This window comes from Neovison vison, chromosome 13, assembly GCF_020171115.1.
Source record: "Neovison vison isolate M4711 chromosome 13, ASM_NN_V1, whole genome shotgun sequence".
Lineage (NCBI taxonomy): Eukaryota > Metazoa > Chordata > Mammalia > Carnivora > Mustelidae > Neogale > Neogale vison.
The window spans coordinates 124637956-124651541 of record NC_058103.1 but is presented as its reverse complement, the minus strand read 5'-3'; the positions used below and the strand labels follow the sequence as shown (position 1 = coordinate 124651541).

Below are 13586 nucleotides of genomic sequence, written 5' to 3'. Positions count from 1 at the left end.
GTGCTGGACCTCAGTTTCGATGAGAACGACGGTAGGGATTTCTCACTTATTTTGTTCAGCTTTTCCAAGGAATGCAGAATGAGGGAGTCATCATCGATCCGAGCCCATTGGGGGCCGCCTGGTAACTGAACAGGCCAGGCTGGGTGGCTCGGAGGGTAAGCCGATGGCCTCAGAGCCTTGCGGCAGCCCGGCCCATCCGGACCCACGCCCCTGAGCAAGAGGAACGGTGCAACCACGCACCGAGAACCAGACCCCGGTTGCCGCAAGGCTGGCGCGCACTGGCAGCCTCTGCGGCAGGCGCGATATCCCACCGTCACCAGTTCCACCTGAGACAGGGGAAGGCTTACCGTCTCGCCGATCCGTCCGCAGGGTGCTCGCGCTGGACTGCACGTCTTCCGTTGACCCAGCCAAGCTCCACGCATCCGAAGACAGGAAGGCCATCCTCTCTGGGCCGACCAGGGGCCGGCCTAGCGTGGCCACCGCACCTTTCAAGTGTGGAAAAGGATCACGCACGCGTGAGCCACGGACCCAGGGGAACAGCTCGCCACGCGCCTCAGAACGTGCCTTAGGGGAAGCCTTGCCTCTGCCTGGTGCTGACCCTCAGTCCCTCAGGCTTCGCGGCAGCCGGGTAGGATGCCACGCGGGCAGGCCAGGCATGGCCGCGGACGTGTGGATCACCGTGGGGTCGGGTGTGAGTCTGCGTGTGCCGAGTGTGCGTTCGGGCGTGTGTCGATGGGTGTGAGTGTGTGTGTGTGTGTGTGTGTGTGTGTGTGTGTAGGGGAGCGTTCATTCGAGCGTTTTTTCGGAAGTGGTTTATGGTTGGGTTTGGCCCTGGCGTGTAAGGGCAGGGAGCCCTTGTGGGCCACGTGGACGTGTGGGAGGGCTGTGGCGTGTGGGCGCGTTTCCGCAGTCGGGATGGCCACAGGGAGGTCGCCCTTGGAGAGGGCCTCAGGTCAGTTCAGAGCCCTCCCGGGACGGGGACCCCGGGCCTTCCGGCCTGCCACGCCGCTCCGCAACATCGGTGCCACGAAATCTCCGAGCGCCACGTTCGACTCCCCCGAGGCCTGACAGGAAAAGGCCAGACAGAACTCGTGGCCAAGGTCTCCTGGCAAAGCAGAGCACGCCGGATCTGGCTAGCCACACCCGCTGCCGGGGTAGGAGACCACTGCTATGTGAACTCTGTGACCCTGACGCTTGCCCAGGCAACATCCAGCATGACCACAGGAGAGAAATCCTCAGCGACGACCGACACAACCCCGGGGCCCACGGAAACGGCAAGGCCTGGCACATCAGGCGCTGGTCCTACGGTGCCCCAAGGCCCTTGTGAGAAGAGAAGGGGTTTGGACTGCGGTCGCAGCGCCAGCTCTGTGCTCTCAGCCGAGAGTCCCTGCCGTGTCAGGCAGCACACCTCTTGGCAAGCGATTCCCATGACACGCCCAGGGCCAGCTGACCCTCCCACTGAACACAGGACCCATTCCCACCCAGGGCACGGGTGTGTCCACGACCAGCGGGACTTCCGTGGGACCCGCCCCTGAGCAACGAGCTCTCATCGGGCAGCACGGTCCCCACGTGTGCAGGATCCAGCTGGCTCGGCAAGTCCGTCCAACCCTGGGCTCCCTCGGGCCTCGCTCCTCCAAGGCAGGGATCTTTAAACGCTCGGACACATGCCCAGTGGAGGTTTCCGTCAGACACCGTGCAGGATGCTAGGCAGGGCCGCTCACTCGGCACAGGACTGAGGACCCAGGCCCTGGTGGCATCGCTCACCCACTGCGACGCCACGGAAAGGTGCAAGGAGCAAGGGAAGGAAGCTACCTCTCCTCCAGCCCCACAACAGCTGCACTTTGTCCAAATCCACGTCTGACCAGGCCACAGCGCCAGACTGGGATCCATGCTCGCGGGGCTTGACCCGTCCTGCCTAGGGCGCAGGCGAGCAAGGACAGGTCTCGAGCGTTCCCCATCCCACTGGGCATCGGGGCATCTGGCCCACAGTCTCTGGGACATTCTGAGAAATACCTACAGCAGCGCATGCCCAGGCCCCGCGGGGGGCAGCAAGCCCTCCACTGCTTCCGTGGCTTGCGCCGGCACACAGAGTCCCGGCCGTGCTGGGGATCATCACAATCAATTGCACTCCTGGGGGTCCCTGGGAAGACGCCCACCGATCGCTGCACCTCGCGGACAGAGACCCCCGGCCCACTCCGCTAAGGGACCGAAACGCGGCCCCGACGCACCCCGGAGCAAGTCCCCGTAGCCACCAGGTGGCCGCCCAGCGGGAACGGGTGATGTCGGGCACGGCCCCCACAGTCCCCAAAGCCATGACCGCGTGTTGCAGAATACAGCCAGAGGCTCAGGCCACGCAACACCCGGCCAGCACCACGCCAGCAGCCCGCCTGCCTTCCCCTCCGGCGCTGCCGTTTCTGGGTATGCCGAGAGCCTGCACGGCAGCTCCACGTTGACCTGGTCTCACGGCTCGTGCCTTGTGGGGCCCCATTGGGCCTCCACGGGCTTACCTTCAGGTGCTGTAAAGGTCAGCGTCCTGGCAGTGGGCCTCTGCCCTCTACCTACAAGCCCCCGGGGCACACCAACGATGCCACAGGGGTGACGGGCCCCGGGGCTCTCCTCGCAACCCATGGCCCCTGCCGTTGCACCCTCTACCACACGCTCCCCCAGGAGCTCTGCCTGAAGCGCCACCCCGGCCCACGCTGCTCCGGGACAGGCCTCCGAGGGCCTCACCCAGCGCCTCCTTAAGGGACTCCCACGAACCGGATACCATCTGCCCGACTCGACACAAGACACCGGCGGCGCCACCGAGGACCTCCGACCGCCTAAGGCGGGGAAACGCCTCGCGGGCCCTGAGCCGCACATGCGGCTTTCCCAGGCTGAGGTCCCTCGGGGGCTAGAGCTGGTGGTACTGGCGGAGCTAGCGGTACCGGCGGTTGCGGAGGCGGCAGCGGTGGTGGAGGTGGTGGTGGTGGTGGAGGTGGTGGTGGTGGTGGTGGTGGTGGTGGTGGCTACCAGCGTGTTACCGAGGGGAAGCTGTCCCTCGCTCCTACTTTCTGCCCCGGGGAAGACTACGTGCTGGACCTCAGTTTCGATGAGAACGACGGTAGGGAGTTCTCACTCATTTTGTTCAGCTTTTCCAAGGAATGCAGAATGAGGGAGTCATCATCGATCCGAGCACATTCGGGGCCGCCTGGTAACTGAACAGGCCAGGCTGGGTGGCTCGGAGGGTAAGCCGATGGCCTCAGAGCCTTGCGGCAGCCCGGCCCATCCGGACCCAAGCCCCTGAGCAAGAGGAACGGTGCAACCTCGCACCGAGAACCATACCCCGCTCGCCGCAAGGCTGGCGCGCACTGGCAGCCTCTGCGGCAGGCGCGCGATATCCCACCGTCACCAGTTCCACCTGAGACAGGGGAAGTCTTACCGTCTCGCCGATCCGTCCATAGGGTGCTCGCGCTGGACTGCACGTCTTCCGTTGACCCAGCCAAGCTCCGCGCATCCGAAGACAGGAAGGCCATCTTCTCTGGGCCGACCAGGGGCCGGCCTAGCGTGGCCACCGCACCTTTCAAGTGTGGAAAAGGATCACGCACGCGTGAGCCACGGACCCAGGGGAACAGCTCGCCACGCGCCTCAGAACGTGCCTTAGGGAAAGCCTTGCCTCTGCCTGGTGCTGACCCTCAGTTCCTCAGGCTTGGCAGCAGCTGGGTAGGATGCCACGCGGGCAGGCCAGGCATGGCCGCGGACGTGTGGATCACCGTGGGGTCGGGTGTGAGTCTGCGTGTGCCGAGTGTGCGTTCGGGCGTGTGTCGATGGGTGTGAGTGTGTGTGTGTGTGTGTGTGTGTGTGTAGGGGAGCGTTCATGCGAGCGTTTTTTCGGAAGTGGTTTATGGTTAGGTTTGGCCCTGGCGTGTAAGGGCAGGGAGCCCTTGTGGGCCACGTGGACGTGAGGGAGGGCTGTGGCGTGTGGGCGCGTTTCCGCAGTCGGGGTGGCCACAGGGTGGTCGCCCTTGGAGAGGGCCTCAGGCCAGTTCAGAGCCCTCCCGGGACGGGGACCCCGGGCCTTCCGGCCTGCCACGCCGCTCCGCAACATCGGTGCCACGAAATCTCCGAGCGCCACGTTCGACTCCCCCGAGGCCTGACAGGAAAAGGCCAGACAGAACGCGTGGCCAAGGTCTCCTGGCAAAGCAGAGCACGCCGGATCTGGCTAGCCACACCCGCTGCCGGGGAAGGAGACAACTGCGATGTGAACTCTGTGACCCTGACGCTTGCCCAGGCAACATCCAGCATGACCACAGGAGAGAAATCCTCAGCGACCACCGACAAAATCCCGGGGCCCGTGGAAATGGCAAGCCCTGGCACATCAGGCGCTGGCCCTACGCCACCCCAAAGCCCTCACGAGAGGAAAAGGGGCTTGGACTCCGGGCCCAGCGCCACCTCCCGTGTTCTCAGCCGAAAGGCCCTGCCTGGTCAGGCAGACACCTCTTGACAAGCGGTTCCCATGACCCGCCGAGGTCCAGCTGACCCTCCCACTGAACGCAGGGCCCATTCCCACCCAGGGCACGGGTGTGTCTACAACCAGCGGGCTTCGTGGGCCCTGCCCCTGAGGCAACGAGCTCTCATCCGGCAGCCCGGTCCCCACGTGCACAGGCTCTGGCTGGCTCGGCAAGTCCGTCCCAGCCTGGGCTCCCACGGGCCTCATTCCTCCAAGGCAGGGATCTTTAAACGCTCGGCCACATGCCCTGCGGACGTTTCCGTCAGACACCGTGCGGGACGCTAGGCAGGGCCGCTCGCTCGGGGCAGGACTGAGGACCACGGCCCTGGCGGCATCGCTCACCTACTGCGACGCCACAGAATGGTGCGAGGAGCAAGGGAAGGAAGCCACCTCTCCTCCAGCCCCACGACAGCTGCACTTTGCCCAGATCCATATCTGGCTAGGCCACAGTGCCGGACTGGGATCCGTGCATTGGGGCTTGCCCTGTCCTGCCTAGGGCACAGGCGAGCAAGGACAGGTCTCCAGCATTCCCCATCCCACTGGGCATCGGGGCATCTGGCCCACCAGTATCTGGGACCTTCTTAGAAATTCCTACAGCAGCGCATGCCCAGGCCCCGTGGGGGGCAGGAAGCCCTCCACGGCTCTCGTGGCTTGCGTCGGCAGACAGCGTCCCGGCCATGCTGGGGTTCATCGCAATCAATTGCACACCTGGGGGTCCCTGAAAAGACGCCCAGTGATTGCCGCTCCTCGCGGACGGAGATCCCCAGCCCACTCTGCTAAGGGACTGAAACGCGGCCCCACGCACCCCGGAGCAAGTCCCCGTAGCCACCAGGTGGCCGCCAGCGGGAACGGGTGATGTCGGGCACGGCCCCCACAGTCCCCAAAGCCATGACCGCGTAGGACAGAATACAACCAGAGGCTCGGGCTGGTAGTGCTGGCGGTGCTGCGATGCTGGCAGTTGCGGAGGCGGCGGTGGTGGTGGAGGTGCTGGTGTTGGTGGTGTTGGAGGTGGTGGTGGTGGCGGCTACCGGTGTGTGACCGAGGGGAAGCTGTCCCTCGCTCCTACCTTCTGCCCCCGGGGGGGACAACGTGCTGGACCTCAGTTTCAATGAGAACGACGGTAGGGATTTCTCACTCATTTTGTTCAGCTTTTCCAAGGAATGCAGAATGAGGGAGTCATCATCGATCCGAGCACATTCGGGGCCGCCTGGCCAACTGAATGGGCCAGGTTGGGTAGCTCGTAAGGTAAGCCGATGGCCTCAGAGCCCTGCAGCAGCCCGGCCCATCCGGACCAACGCCCCTGAGCAAGAGGAACGGTGCAACCTCGCACCGAGAACCAGACCCCGCTCGCCGCAAGGCTGGCGCGCATTGGCAGCCTCTGGGGCAGGCGCTGGCTATTCCACCGTCACCAGTGCCACCTGAGACAGGGGAAGGCTTACCGTCTCGCCGATCCGTCCGCAGGATGCCCGCGCTGGACTGCACGTCTTCCGCGGACCCGGCCAAGCTCCGCGCATCCGAAGACAGGAAGGCCATCTTCTCTGGGCCGACCAGGGGCCGGCCTAGCGTGCCCACCGCACCTGACAAGTGTGGAAAAGTATCACGCACGCGTGAGCCACGGACCCAGGGGCACAGCTCGCCACGCGGCTCAGAACGTGCCTGGGGGGAAGCCTTGCCTCTGCCTGGTGCTGACCCTTAGTCCCTCAGGCTTGGTGGCAGCCGGGCAGGATGCCACGCGGGCCGGCCAGGCATGGCCGTTGAAGCGTGGGTCTCCGTGGTGTCGGGTGTGAGTCTGCGTGTGCCGAGTGTGCGTGCATGCGTGTGTTGATGGGTGTGAGTGTGTGTGTGTGTGTGAAGGGGCGCATGCATGCGAGCGTTTTTGCAGAAGTGGTATGGTTGGGTTTGGCCCTGGCGTGTAAAGGCGGGGAGCCCTTGAGGGCCCCTTGGACGTGTGGGAGGGCTGTGGCGTGTGGGCGCGTTTCCGCAGTCGGGGTAGCCACCGGGTGGTCGCCCTTGGAGGGGGCCTCAGGCCCATTTAGAGCCCTCCCGCGACAGGGGCCCCTGGCCTCCTGGCATGCCATGCCTCTCCACAAGATCGGTGCTACAGAATCTCCGAGCGCCACGTTCGACACCCCCGAGGCCTGACGGGAAAAGGCCAGACAGAACGCGTGTCCAAGGTCTCCTGGCAAAGCAGAGCATGCCGGTTCTGGGTAGCCACACCCACTGCCGGGGAAGGAGGCCACTGCAATGTGAACTCTGTGACCCTGACGCTTGCCCAGGCAACACCCAGCGTAAACACAGGAGTGAAACCCTCAGCGACCACCGACAAAATCCCGAGGCCCACGGAAACGGCATGCCCTGGCACATCAGGCGCTGGCCCTATGCTGCCCCAAGGCCCTCATGAGAGGAGAAGGGGCTTGGACTCCGGCCCCAGCGCCACCTCCCGTGGTCTCAGCCGAAAGGTCCTGCCGGGTCAGGCAGCACACCTCTTGGCAAGCGGTTCCCATGACACGTCCAGGGCCAGCTGACCCTCCCACTGAATGCAGGGCCCATTCCCACCCAGGGCATGGGTGTGTCCACTTCCAGCGGGCTTTGTGGGCCCCGCCCCTGAGGCAACGAGCTCTCATCCGGCAGCCCGGTCCCCATATGCACAGGCTCTGACCTGCTCGGCAATTCCCCCCACCCTGGGCTCCCACGGGCCTCTCTCCTCCAAGGCACGGATCTTGAAACGCTCGGCCACAAGCCCAGTGGACGTTTCCGTCAGACACCATGCGGGACTCTAGGCAGGGCCCCTCGCTCGGCTCAGGACTGAGGACCCCGGCCCTGGCGGCATCGCTCACCCACTAGATGCCACAGAAAGGTGCGAGGAGCAAGGGAAGGAAGCCACCTCGCCTCCAGCCCCACGACAGCCACCATTTACCCAGCTCCACATCCGGCCAGGCCACAGCGCCGGACTGGGATGCATAATCGCGGGGCTTGCCCCGTCCTCCCTAGGGCCCAGGCGAGCAAGGACAGGTCTCGACCGTTACCCATCCCACTGGGCATCGGGGCATCTGGTCCACCATTCTCTGGGACCTTTGAGATATACCTAGAGCTGCGCGTGCCCAGGCCCCGCGGGGGGGCAGCAAGCCCTCCACAGCTCCCGTGGCTTGCGCCGGCAGACTGCGTCCCGGCCCTGCAGGGATTCATCGCAATCAATCGCACTCCTGGGGGTCCCTGGGAAGACGCCCACCGATCGCCACTCCTCGCGGACGGAGACCCGGGCCCAATCCGCTAAGGGACTGAAACGCTGCCCGACGCACCCCGGAGCCACTCCCGGTAGCCACCAGGTGGCCACCCAGCGGGGACGGGTGATGTTGGGCACGGCCCCTACAGTCCCCAAAGCCATGACCGTGTGTGGCAGAATACAACCAGAGGCTCGGGCCACGCAGCACCCCGCCACCAGCCCGCCTGCCATCCCCCACCCTGGGCCTGCCATTTCTGGGTAGGCCGAGAGCCTGCACGGCGGCTCCACGTTCGCCCTGGTCTCACGGCTTGGGACTTGTGGGGCTTCATTGGGCCTCCACAGGCTTACCTTTAGGTGCTGTCAAGGCCAGCATCCTGGCAGTGGGCCTCTGCCCTCTACCCACAAGCCCCCGGGGCATACCAACAATGCCACCGGGGTGACGGGCCCCAGGGCTCTCGCAACCCATGGCGCCTGCCACTGCACCCTCTACCACACGCTCCCTCAGGATCTCTGCCTGAAGCACCACCCCGGCCCACGCTGCTCCGGACAGGCCTCCGAGGGCCTCGCCCAGTGCCTCCTTAAGGGACTCCCATGAACGGGATACCATCTGCCCGACTCGACACAAGAGCCCGGCGGCGCCTCCGAGGACCTCCGACCGGGTAAGGTGGGGAAACGCCTCCCGGGCCCTGAGCCGCACATGCGGCTTTCCCAGGCCGAGGTGCCTTGGGGGCTAGAGCTGGTGGTGCTGGCGTTGCTGGCGGTGCCGGCGGTGCTGGGGGTTGCGGAGGCGGCAGCGGTGGTGGTGGAGGCGGCGGCAATGGTGGAGGAGGTGGTGGTGGTGGTTGTGGTGGCTACCGGCGTGTGACCGAGGAGAAGCTGTCCCTCGCTCTTACCTTCTGCTCCGGGGGAGACAATGTGCTGGACCTCAGTTTCGATGAGAACGACAGTAGGGAGTTCTCACTCATTTTGTTCAGTTTTTCCAAGGAATGCAGAATGAGGGAGTCATCATCGATCCGAGCACATTCGGGGCCGCCTGGCCAACTGAACGGGCCAGGCTGGGTGGCTCGTAAGGTAAGCCGATGGCCTCAGAGCCCTGCGGCAGCCCGGCCCGTCCGGACCCACGCCCCTGAGCAAGAGGAACGGTGCAACCTCGCACAGGGAGCCAGACCCCGCTCGCCGCAAGGCTGGCGTGCACTGGCAGCCTCTGCGGCAGGCGCGGGCTATCCCACCGTCACCAGATCCACCTGAGACCGGGGAAGGCTTACCATCTCGCCGATCCATCCGCAGGGTGCCCGCGGTGGACTACACATTCTTCCGCGGACCCAGCCAAGCTCCATGCATCCGAGGACGGGAAGGCCATCATCTCTGGGTTGACCGGAGGCTCTCCTAGCGTGGGCCCTGCACCTGACAAGTGTGGACAAGGAGCACACATGCGTAAGCCACGGACCCAGGAGCACAGCTCCCAATGTAGCTCAGAACGGGCGGGGGTGAAGCCTTTCCTATGCCTGGTCCTGACCCTCTGTCCATCAGGCTTAGAGGCAGCAGGGCAGGATGCCACACGTGCCAGGTGGGCAAAGCCACGGATGTGTGGGTCTCCGGGGTATCAGGTGTGAGTCTGCGTGTCTCGAGGGTGCGTGCATGTGTTGATGGGTGTGTGTGTGTGTGTGTGTTTGTGTGTGTGTAGTGGAGCGTGGATGCAAGGGGATTTGCAGAAGTGGTGTATGTTTGGGTTTGTTCCTGGCGTGTGAGGGTGGGGAACCCTTGTGGGCCACATGGACGTGTGGGAGGGCGGTGGCACATGGGCATGTTTCCGCAGTCGGAGTTGCCACATGGTGGTCGCCCTTGGAGGGGGCCTCAGGCCCACAGAGCTCTCCCAGGATGGGGACCCCTGGCCTCCCATCCTGCCACGCCGCTCCGCAATCGGTGCCATGGAATCTCCGAGCACCAAGTTCGACACCCCCGAGGCCTGACGGGAAAAGGCCAGACAGAACGCGTGTCCAAGGTCTCATGGCAAAGCAGAGCACGCTGGTTCTGGCTAGCTACACCCGCTGCCGGGGACGGAGGCCACTGCGATGTGAACTCTGTGACCCTGACGCTTGCCCCAGCATCACACAGTGTGACCGCGTCGGGAGCCACGCTGGCAGAACAAGAACAAGATGGCGCATGTGCTTTTGAGGAACTAGATTTGATTGGCTGACAGCTTATGTAAGAGGTGCATGAACACTGCGTGACCCTTAGGTGGTGGAAGGGAATGATCACGCACGCGCTGCATGTAAGGGCTGCTCACTGGCTGTTGAAAATTGTATATATATGTGTGAACTTCTGTGTAGGAGGCGAGGCTATGAAGAGAGCGCAATAAAGAAGCTTGCCACCCTGTGTGTCCCCGGGTCGTTCTTGATGGCAAGGGCAACAGGTGGTGCCAAAACCCGGGAACGCTTAAGTGATGGGAGGACACACAGGAGCTAGGCAATGATAAGGTAAGAGTGCACCCATTTCTGTCTTGTGACAGGGAAGTTCCTTAGGGACAAGAAAAGTAAAGGTTTCCGGAATGGGAAACGAGATGGCAAGGTATAGAATGGAGGGGCCGTTAAGGGACCTTAAGGCAAATGGCACACCCTTGAAAGCGAAAACGGCCCGCTCATTTTTAAGAGAGGTGGGGGAGGTCGCTCCCTGGTTCCTAGAGGAGGGGCTGCTGAATATTCCGCAATGGGAGCATTTAGGGGAAGATCTCAGGCACAGTCCAAATATCGCACCTGGAACTCTTGCCTTGTGGTCTTTGGTGAGGGTCTGCTTACAATCTACATGAGACCCCTTAAAGCAAGCAGTGCAACAGGAACAGGAATTTTTGAGCAAGTGAAGGAGGAGTCCCGTAAAGGGTCCTCACGAGACTCCGATTCTGAAAGTGAAAGCTCAGAAGGGCTCTCGGACAGTGAGCTAAATGACATGTGGACCCTACTCTTCCGCATCCCGGCCCAACTGCTCCACCTTATGAGTGGCCTCCACCTTATAAATCTAGCTGTTCCAGAACTTGCCATTGTCCAACTTGCACTGCTCAAAACTGGAGGGAGGTTCTTGGTCCGGAAAGGGGGTTTTTCCCTGTTATGGAGGATCAGAATCAACAGAGATATCACCAACCTCTGGACTTTAAACTAGTAAAGCAATTAAAGGAGGCAGTCATGTCTTATGGGCCCCAGGCTGCCTTTACTGTGTCCCTGGTAGAAACTATAGGGAGCCTTTTCCTCACACTGGGGCAACCTAGCTAAAGCGGTTTTGACCAGAGGTCAATATTTGGAGTGGAAGATCCAAAATCAGGATAACTGTCAGGACACAGCGCGGAGAAATGCAACCACAGGTAATCCTCAATGGAACATAGACATGTTAACAGGCACAGGACAATACCTCGGATCCCATGCACAGAGCAATTATCCACCTGGAGTGTATCAGCAGATAGCAACTGCAGCCTTAAGGGCTTCGAAGACTCTGCGGGGGGCAGGAGACTTACAGGGGCAACTGTCCAAGGTGATACAAGGACCAAATGAAACTTATGCAGACTTTGTGGACAGATTAATGCAAACAGCAGGCAGAATGTTCCGGGACGCGGACGCAGCTATGCCATTGGTCAAGCAGCTAGCCTTTGAGAATGCTAATAAATGGTGCAGAGAAGCCATTAGGCCTTGGAGGGCGAAGGATTTGTCAGCATATATTAAAGTCTGCAGAGACATCTCGGGACCAATGGTCCAAGGTCAAGTTATGGCCGCCGCCTTCACACAGGCCTTACAAGGCGCTGGGGGGACTCGTCCCAAAGGGTGCTTCCTCTGTGGCCAGGAAGGCCATCTGAAAAGGGATTGCCCAAAACGAGGGACCCAAGCGGGGGGACAGAAACAGCCGCAGCCAGTTAAGTTTGTAAGGCCAGAAGGAGCACCCTTGGCTAAACTGCAGGGAGGCCCTAAACCGCAACTTTGCCCGAGGTGCAGAAAAGGAAATCACTGGACTAGCGAATGTCGCTCTGTGGCTGATATTGAAGGAAACGTCCTTCCCACAAATAATTGGGGAAATTCAAAAAACGGGAAGCAGGGCCCGTCCCCCCAGGACCCGAATCAAATGTACGGGGCGGTTATGATGCTGCCACAAATGCTGAGACAATCGTACCCACCGACAGGCCCAGAAGAGCCACCTCAGGCTCAGCAGGACTTGACATCTGTGCCGCCACCAGATTGGTCTTAACCCCAGAAATGGGAGTGCAGGCACTGCCCTCCAACTTTCACGGGGGCCCACCGGAGGGCACAGTAGGACTACTTCTAAGCAGAAGCTCTTCCACCCTGCGAGGCCTTATTGTCCACCCTGGGGTGATCGATCCAGATTTTACAGGGGAGGTAAAAATCCTAGTGTCATCCCCAAAGGGCATCTCAGTTATCAATCCATGGGATAGAATTGCTCAACTTTTGATACTGCCTAGTAAACATGACAATTATGAATCTACAGGCAGGCAAAGGAGTGGAGGGTTTGGATCAACAGGGACTTCTCTAGCCTGTTTAACAATGGACATGAAAGATAGGCCTATGACATTTCTAAAAATAAGAGGAAAACAATTCTGGGGACTATTGGATACAGGAGCAGATAAGAGTATAATAAATCTAGCAGATTGGCCAAAACAATGGGCACTCGTTAAGGCCAACCAAACTCTGAGAGTGTTAGGAGTAGCTACCAGCCCAGATATCAGTGCCTCATCACTAGATTGGGAGGATGAGGAAGGCCATAAGGGAGTTTTTCAGCCCTATGTATGTTCTCTCCCAATAACCCTCTAAGGACGAGATGTACTTGAACAAATGGATGTTGTATTAACCACAGAAAGAATTTATAGTGACAACGCTAGAAATATGACGAAAGCCATGGGCTATAAACCTGGTCACGGCCTGGGCCCAAAAGGGCAGGGGACTCCTGAACCAACACCCATGGGAGGCCAGGGTTTTTCCCAGTGGCCACTGAGGCAATAAAGATTGAATGGAAGGATGACAAACCACGACGGGTGCCTCAGTGGCCATTGACAAAAGAAAAATTAACAGCTGCAAAACATTTGGTTGAGGAACAGCTTAAAGCTGGGCACTTACGTGAATCAGTATCTCCCTGGAATACCCCCATATTTGTTATAAAGAAAAAATCAGGAAAATGGAGATTATTACATGATTTAAAACGAATAAATAGCCAGATGCAAATAATGGGACCCATCCAACTGGGTCTCCCAGTTGTCACTGCCTTGCCTAAAGATTGGCCTTCTATAGTAATTGATATCAAGGATTGTTTCTTTTCCATACCCCTACATCAAGATGACACAAAAAGATTTTCTTTTACCTTGCTGGCCATCAATCATACTGAGCCTGATCACAGATATGAGTGGACAGTGCTCCCTCAAGGTATGGCCAATAGTCCGACCATGTGTCAGATATATGTCAGCAGGGCTCTAAAGCCATTCTGAAATGCGTTCCCAAATGTTTACTGTTATCACTATATGTATGATATTCTAATTTGTGGTAATGATGCGCAGACTCTCCCAGCGGCGCTGACCTATTTACAGCAACAATTGGCTATATGGGGGTTAACAATCTTCCCAGAAAAAATTCAAATGGGAAATTTAAAGGAATACCTAGGCTTACAAGTCTCCAATTCTATAATAACACCACAGAGAATGCATATCCGTAAAGACCAGCTCAAAACATTAAATGATTTTCAAAAACTTCTAGGAGATATTAACTGGATACGACCATACTTAAAAATAACTACATCAGAGTTGAAGCCATTATTTGAAATCCTGCCTGGGGACCCTAAATTGGATTCTCCAAGAGCACTCACCCCGAATGCCATCAAAGCTTTACAGTT

General features: G+C 60.1%; 4 non-coding genes across 4 annotated transcripts; all 4 read right to left on the bottom strand.

Moving 5' to 3' along the window:
• Positions 1-5: 5 nt before the first annotated feature.
• On the bottom strand, positions 6-100 carry LOC122895165. The gene has a single exon (XR_006382146.1). It is a non-coding gene; the product is annotated as a small nucleolar RNA SNORD116 (small nucleolar RNA).
• A 2977-nt stretch (positions 101-3077) lies between these two features.
• Positions 3078-3172, bottom strand: LOC122895137. The gene has a single exon (XR_006382119.1). It is a non-coding gene; the product is annotated as a small nucleolar RNA SNORD116 (small nucleolar RNA).
• Positions 3173-5583: 2411 nt separating this feature from the next.
• On the bottom strand, positions 5584-5678 carry LOC122895161. The gene has a single exon (XR_006382142.1). It is a non-coding gene; the product is annotated as a small nucleolar RNA SNORD116 (small nucleolar RNA).
• Positions 5679-8632: 2954 nt separating this feature from the next.
• On the bottom strand, positions 8633-8727 carry LOC122895162. The gene has a single exon (XR_006382143.1). It is a non-coding gene; the product is annotated as a small nucleolar RNA SNORD116 (small nucleolar RNA).
• Between the last annotated feature and the right edge of the window lie 4859 nt (positions 8728-13586).